Source organism: Musa acuminata, unplaced genomic scaffold (genome assembly GCF_036884655.1).
Source record: "Musa acuminata AAA Group cultivar baxijiao unplaced genomic scaffold, Cavendish_Baxijiao_AAA HiC_scaffold_1136, whole genome shotgun sequence".
In the NCBI taxonomy this organism is placed as follows: Eukaryota; Viridiplantae; Streptophyta; class Magnoliopsida; order Zingiberales; family Musaceae; genus Musa; species Musa acuminata.
In genome coordinates this window covers 5,365,001-5,372,500 of record NW_027021348.1, presented here as the reverse complement: position 1 = coordinate 5,372,500, position 7,500 = coordinate 5,365,001, and positions in this window count along the sequence as shown.

Here is a 7,500-nt window from a genome sequence, read left to right as displayed (position 1 = left end):
TCGCTCGCTGTTCGCCGCTCGCCGCTCGCTCGCGCAGCCAAAAATGGCCAGTTTTGGCCCGTTTTGGCCAGTTTTTGGCCTGTTTTTGCGTTGCGCGGTGACCATCTTGAGCGGAGCAAAATGTCAGCCATCTCAGCACCCTGGAACCCCCCGGGTGGCACAGGGCTGGATGGGGCTTTCGTATAGCAGGGACGGTGATGCCTCTCGCTTCGCTCGCTGTCCGCCGCTCGCTGCTCGCTCGCGCAGCCAAAAATGGCCAGTTTTGGCCCGTTTTTGGGCCGTTTTGGCCTGTTTTTGGGCTGTTCTTGCGTCGCGCGGTGACCGTCGTGAGCGGAGCAAAATGTCAGCCATCTCAGCACCCTGGAACCCCCCGGGTTGTCACGAACGGTCGTCGCGCACCCGCAACAACTCCGTTCAACGAACCGTTCGTCGCTCACACCCGCATGTACAGCTGCTTGACAGCATGTTTTCTTATGGTTTTGGGTCATTTTGCTTGTAAATATGTAAGTTCGAACAAGCTGCAGCGTTGCAAAGCGACCGTTCACCAAACCGAGCAAAACAGCCCCAAAACAGCCCAAAACGGCTCCGTTTTCGCGTGCCGCGGGAGGTGAGCGGAGTGCTGCCTCCGCTCACCAAAATGTCAGCCATCTCAGACCCCAGGAACCCCCCGGGTGGCACATGGCTGGATGGGGCTTCGGTTATATACCGGGCGTTGAACACTCTTTCGCAAGTTCGCACGTGACCTTTACGGGAACTTGGTGTTGCGTCCGGGACCAGGTGAGCGGCTGTTTGTGGGCTTGCAGCTGTTCGTTCATCCTTGAAAGCCTTGTTTTTCTCCCTCTCCCTCTTTTCTCTTGTGCACACAAGGTGTTCGACGATTTGCTTGTAAAGCTTCCCTTTTCGCGAGACTTCGGGACTTGTCCGTTGCTCGTTCTTTCGATCTAACTTTCTTTCTCTTTTACAGGTCCTTCGGGACCTGCGAGAGGTTACAAAGTGGCTGATCCTTGCGGAGCAAGATCGCAAGGGCAAAGCGCGACTTAGGCAACGCAAGCTAAGTTCGCGTCTTTGCAACGAGGGTGACCCGCGACTTAGGCAACGCAAGCTAAGTTCGCGTCTTTGGCCGCAAGGGTGCCTCACGCCTTAGGCAATTCCAGCTAAGGTCGTGACATTGTGGTATCAGAGCGGGCAAGCTCTTCGATCGAACAGCGAACGAACTTCGCAACTTCGCCATGGCAAAGCATCGTGGCGAATCAAGCAAGACGGGGCAAGCCGGAACCTTGCCCCAAGCAGCCGCAGGTGGGCTGCATGTGCACACTCGCTCTCATGCTGTTGGAGCCGCTCACGAGGATCGCGGCAGCGAACAGGATGAGCGAGAAGTTGGCAACTCTCCGCGAGCGGAGGAAGCGCAATCTGGTGCGCTAACTGGAAAAAAGAGTCATAAGGAGAGACTCACGACGGCGGAAACCCGCCTAGATGTTCTGGAAGCGAGCATGGAGGAACTCTACCATGGCCAACAAAGACTTGTTGGGGTAGAGAGCTCGCAAGAGGAAGCGGAGTCCAGGATCGACAAGGTCGAGGCCCTAGTCGACCGACTATCCGATGACACCAAGGACTCCGTGCAGCACTTACAAGATGTTGTGGCGGAACTCACGGCGAAGGTGGCTATGCTCACAAGAACGCTAAATGCGGGAGGAGGCAACACCCGCGTTGCACCGCCACAAAACTTGAGGGCACCTGAGCCCCATGGATACGGAGGGGCCAGAGATGCCAAGGAGCTCGAGAACTTTCTGTTCGACATGGAGCAATACTTCCGAGCTACGAGGCCCGATTCTGAAGATACCAAAGTTTCAATAGCAACAATGTATCTGAACGGAGATGCGAAACTTTGGTGGCGAACTCGTTGGGAGGAGATCCAACAAGGTCGGTGTCGAGTCGACACATGGGAAGACTTGAAGCGGGAGTTGAGGACTCAGTTCCTACCGGAGAACACAGAGTTCGTCGCAAGAAGGAAGTTGAGACAACTCCGCCAAAGTACCACCATCCGAGACTATGTAAAGCAGTTTTCTGCATTGATGCTGGACATACAGGACATGTCCGAGAAGGACAAGTTGTTCAGCTTCCTTGATGGTTTGAAACCATGGGCTCAGCAGGAGCTGAATCGAAGGAATGTTACCGACGTGGTCGGGGCAATTGCAGCTGCAGAAAGGCTCACCGACTTCGTTTCCTCTGAAGACCCAGCGAGAAGGAAACAATCTTCAAGCAATCGCCCTCCAAAACATTCTCGAGGGAAGGAGCTCGGGGGCGAACAAAAGAAGAAGAGTTCCCACAAAGGGCCGAACCCGAAAGGCAAGGCCTCAAAACCTGGAGGATGCTTCTTGTGCGGAGGACCGCACATGGTAAGGGAGTGCCCACAGAAGCAGGCACTCAACGCTTTGACAGCTTCCATCCACCCTCCCCGATCGGACAAGGGCAAAGCTGTTGCTCTTAGTTCGAGCAGTTCAGAATCCAGCAGCGACGATGAGGAGTCGCAAGGACCCCGAATGGGAGCAATGCGTCTGTTGAACGCTATGCGGGGTCAAGTGGGGGAGAACATGAAGACGAAGGCACAAAAAGCAGGAAGCAGCGAGCTAATGTATGTGGACATTAAGCTGAATGGCCAAACAACCCGTGCAATGGTGGACACGGGCGCTACCCACAACTTCATAGCCGATCGTGAAGCACAGCGACTTGGGTTGACCTTGGAGAAGAGCCCAAGCCGAATGAAAGCAGTGAACTCGGAGGCCAGGCGAATCTCCGGGTTGGCGAAGGGAGTTCCCATCAGAATCGGGACTTGGAGCGGAAACACCAACATGATGGCCGTGCCACTAGACGACTTCCAAGTGATTCTTGGAATGGAGTTTATGCACGCGGCGAAGTTGGTGCCGATGCCATTCTTGAATTCCCTATGTATGATGGGAGGCGATGATCCCTGCGTGGTTCCCGTCTCTCGGAGAGGAACCAAGGAGCCCCAACACATCTCGGCATTACAATTGAAGAAAGGGGTGCGAAAAGGCGAGTTGACATTTGTGGCTGCTATGAAGCTAGAGCCACTCAACGAGGAGGCCATTCAAGAACCTGCCGTGGTGGCGAATGTCCTAAAAGAGTTCAAAGATGTTATGCCACCCGAGTTGCCGAAGACTCTCCCTCCACGCAGAGGCGTGGATCACAGTATCGAGCTGGAGCCAGGAGTGAAGCCTCCAGCAAGACCACCCTACCGCATGCCTCCACCAGAGTTGGCCGAACTCAGGAAGCAGTTAGGTGAACTGCTAAGCGGTGGTCTCATCCGCAGCTCAAAAGCACCTTTCGGAGCTCCAGTTCTCTTCCAGAAGAAACAAGATGGGAGCCTCCGATTATGCGTCGACTATCGAGCCCTCAACAAAGTAACGGTGAAGAACAAGTATCCCATCCCGCTCATCGCGGACTTGTTCGACCAACTGGGCAAGGCCAAGTATTTCTCAAAACTCGACCTCCGGTCGGGGTATTGGCAGGTGCGCATTGCTGAAGGCGACGAAGCGAAGACTACCTGTGTGACCAGGTATGGAGCGTTTGAGTTCTTGGTGATGCCTTTCGGCTTAACCAACGCTCCGGCCACATTCTGTACTCTCATGAACCAACTATTCAAGGAGTATTTGGATAAGTTCGTGGTCGTCTACTTGGACGATATCGTCGTCTACAGCCAAACGCTCGAGGAGCACGTCAAGCACCTTCGGACGATTTTCAAGGTTCTCAGGGAGAACACTTTGTTCGTAAAAAGGGAGAAATGCTACTTTGCTCAAACTGAGATCCTATTCTTAGGGCATCGAATCGGTGATGGCTCCATTCGGATGGACAAGTCGAAGGTGCAAGCAGTTGCGGAATGGCGAACTCCAAAGAAGGTGCCAGAGTTGAGATCCTTCCTTGGATTCGTCAACTACTATCGACGCTTCATTTCAGGATATTCGAAGCGGGCAACCCCACTGACGGAGTTGCTGAAGAAGGAGCAGCCTTGGAAGTGGTCTGACAAATGTGAGATAGCATTCCAAGATCTGAAGGCTGCTGTTCTGGAGGAACCAGTGCTCAAATTGCCAAACTATGGAGAGCCCTTTGAAGTCCATACCGATGCTTCGGACTTTGCTATTGGTGGAGTACTCATGCAAGAAGGTCATCCGGTGGCCTACGAGAGCCGCAAACTCAACGAGACCGAGAGGCGGTATCCAGTGCATGAGAAGGAGATGACAGCGGTGATCCACTGCCTACGAGTTTGGCGACACTACCTCCTCGGGTCGCGATTTGTGCTGAGGACAGACAACATTGCCCTGAGTTATTTCCAAACTCAGAAGAAGCTCTCCCCAAAGCAAGCACGGTGGCAGGACTTCCTGGCTGAATTTGATATGGCAATGGAATACAAGCCCGGGAAGGCGAATGTCGTGGCCGATGCGCTGAGTCGAAAGGTGGAGTGCGTGAATGCTGCACAACTGGAGGGCAGAGGCCAAACAAGTCAGTTACATTCCAACTTCCTTTCTCGAATCAGAGATGGACTGTATAGTGATCCCCAGGCAGTTATCCTGATGCAGCTCATCAAAGAAGGCAAGGCACGACGATTTTGGGTCCAGGAGGGACTTGTTTACACAAAAGGGAATAGAGTTTATGTTCCCCGAGTGGACAATTTGAGGCGTGAACTCTTGAAAGAGTGTCACGATTCCCTTTGGGCTGGACATCCCGGCATTCACAGAACATTGGCTCTCGTGGAGAGGGCCTTCTACTGGCCAAAGATGGGGATTGATGTGGAGGAGTATGTTCGAACATGCCTTACTTGCCAACAAGACAAGGTGGAGCAACGGAAGCCGGTGGGACTTTTGGAGCCGTTGCCTGTACCAGAAAGGCCATGGGAGAGCATTTCCTTAGACTTCATATCTAGCTTGCCGCCTGTAGGGGGACTTGGATCGATACTTGTGGTGGTCGATCGGTTTTCAAAGTATGCAACTTTCATTGCTGCTCCCCTACACTGTTCAGCTGAAGAGGCGGCCAGACTGATGATGAAGGGTGTAGTGAAGTATTGGGGAGTCCCACACAATATTGTTAGTGATCGAGACGCTCGGTTCCTGGGACGATTCTGGACCGAGCTATTCAAATTGTTGGGGTCAAAGTTATACTTCTCTACAAGCCTCCACCCCCAGACGGATGGTCAAACTGAAAGAATAAATTCGCTCTTAGAGCAGTATCTCCGGCACTACGTGAGTGCCAATCAACGAGATTGGGTGAAGCTGTTGGACATCGCCCAATTCTCCTACAACTTGCAGCGGAGCTCTGCATCCAACAAGAGCCCCTTCGAAATTATCACAGGACAACAACCGTCAACTCCGCACACTATGGCAATTGGTTATACTGGGAGTAGTCCATCAGCCTACCATTTCGCAAAGGAGTGGCATCGAAATGCCGATATTGCGCGGGCTTACTTGGAGAAGGCGGCAAAACGGATGAAGAAGTGGGCAGACTTGGGAAGGCGACCACAAGAGTTCAAAGTTGGCGATTTGGTGTTGGTAAAGCTCCAACCAGCATCACTCCAATTCTTCAGGAAAAGAGTCCACAAAGGATTGGTGCGTAAGTATGAAGGGCCCTTCCCAATTATCAGCAGAGTAGGCAATGTTTCTTACAAGTTGCAGCTGCCGGCGTGGTTCAAAATTCACAACGTTCTTCACGCCAGCAACCTGAAGGCCTACCATTCGGATCCGCAAGATGCTTCTCGAAGTATTCCAACTCGGCTACCTCCCATCACAGCCTCCTACGAGAAGCGAGTGGAAACCATTCTGGCGGATCGCAAGATAAAGCTACCCAACGGAGCGGAGCGGACAGAGTACTTGGTGAAGTGGCGAAAGCTTCCCCGAACTGAAGCCAGTTGGGAGCCTGAAGACGCCCTGCGACATGAAGAAGAAGTCGTCAACAACTACCAACAAGCGTCGACGAGGGCGTCGACAGTTTAAGTGGGGGAGAATGTCACGAACGGTCGTCGCGCACCCGCAACAACTCCGTTCAACGAACCGTTCGTCGCTCACACCCGCATGTACAGCTGCTTGACAGCATGTTTTCTTATGGTTTTGGGTCATTTTGCTTGTAAATATGTAAGTTCGAACAAGCTGCAGCGTTGCAAAGCGACCGTTCACCAAACCGAGCAAAACAGCCCCAAAACAGCCCAAAACGGCTCCGTTTTCGCGTGCCGCGGGAGGTGAGCAGAGTGCTGCCTCCGCTCACCAAAATGTCAGCCAGCTCAGACCCCAGGAACCCCCCGGGTGGCACATGGCTGGATGGGGCTTCGGTTATATACCGGGCGTTGAACACTCTTTCGCAAGTTCGCACGTGACCTTTACGGGAACTTGGTGTTGCGTCCGGGACCAGGTGAGCGGCTGTTTGTGGGCTTGCCGCTGTTCGTTCATCCTTGAAAGCCTTGTTTTTCTCCCTCTCCCTCTTTTCTCTTGTGCACACAAGGTGTTCGACGATTTGCTTGTAAAGCTTCCCTTTTCGCGAGACTTCGGGACTTGTCCGTTGCTCGTTCTTTCGATCTAACTTTCTTTCTCTTTTACAGGTCCTTCGGGACCTGCGAGAGGTTACAAAGTGGCTGATCCTTGCGGAGCAAGATCGCAAGGGCAAAGCGCGACTTAGGCAACGCAAGCTAAGTTCGCGTCTTTGCAACGAGGGTGACCCGCGACTTAGGCAACGCAAGCTAAGTTCGCGTCTTTGGCCGCAAGGGTGCCTCACGCCTTAGGCAATTCCAGCTAAGGTCGTGACAGGGTGGCACAGGGTTGGATGGGGCTTTCGTATAGCAGGGACGGTGCTGCCTCTCGCTTCGCTCGCTGTCCGCCGCTCGCCGCTCGCTCGCGCAGCCAAAAATGGCCAGTTTTGTCCCGTTTTTGGGCCGTTTTGGCCTGTTTTTGGGCTGTTCTTGCGTCGCGCGGTGACCGTCGTGAGCGGAGCAAAATGTCAGCCATCTCAGCACCCTGGAACCCCCCGGGTGGCACAGGGCTGGATGGGGCTTTCGTATAGCAGGGACGGTGCTGCCTCTCGCTTCGCTCGCTGTCCGCCGCTCGCCGCTCGCTCGCGCAGCCAAAAATGGCCAGTTTTGGCCCGTTTTTGGGCCGTTTTGGCCAGTTTTTGGCCTGTTCTTGCGTCGCGCGGTGACCGTCGTGAGCGGAGCAAAATGTCAGCCATCTCAGCACCCTGGAACCCCCCGGGTGGCACAGGGCTGGATGGGGCTTTCGTATAGCAGGGACGGTGCTGCCTCTCGCTTCGCTCGCTGTTCGCCGCTCGCCGCTCGCTCGCGCAGCCAAAAATGGCCAGTTTTGGCCCGTTTTGGCCAGTTTTTGGCCTGTTTTTGCGTTGCGCGGTGACCATCTTGAGCGGAGCAAAATGTCAGCCATCTCAGCACCCTGGAACCCCCCGGGTGGCACAGGGCTGGATGGGGCTTTCGTATAGCAGGGACGGTGATGC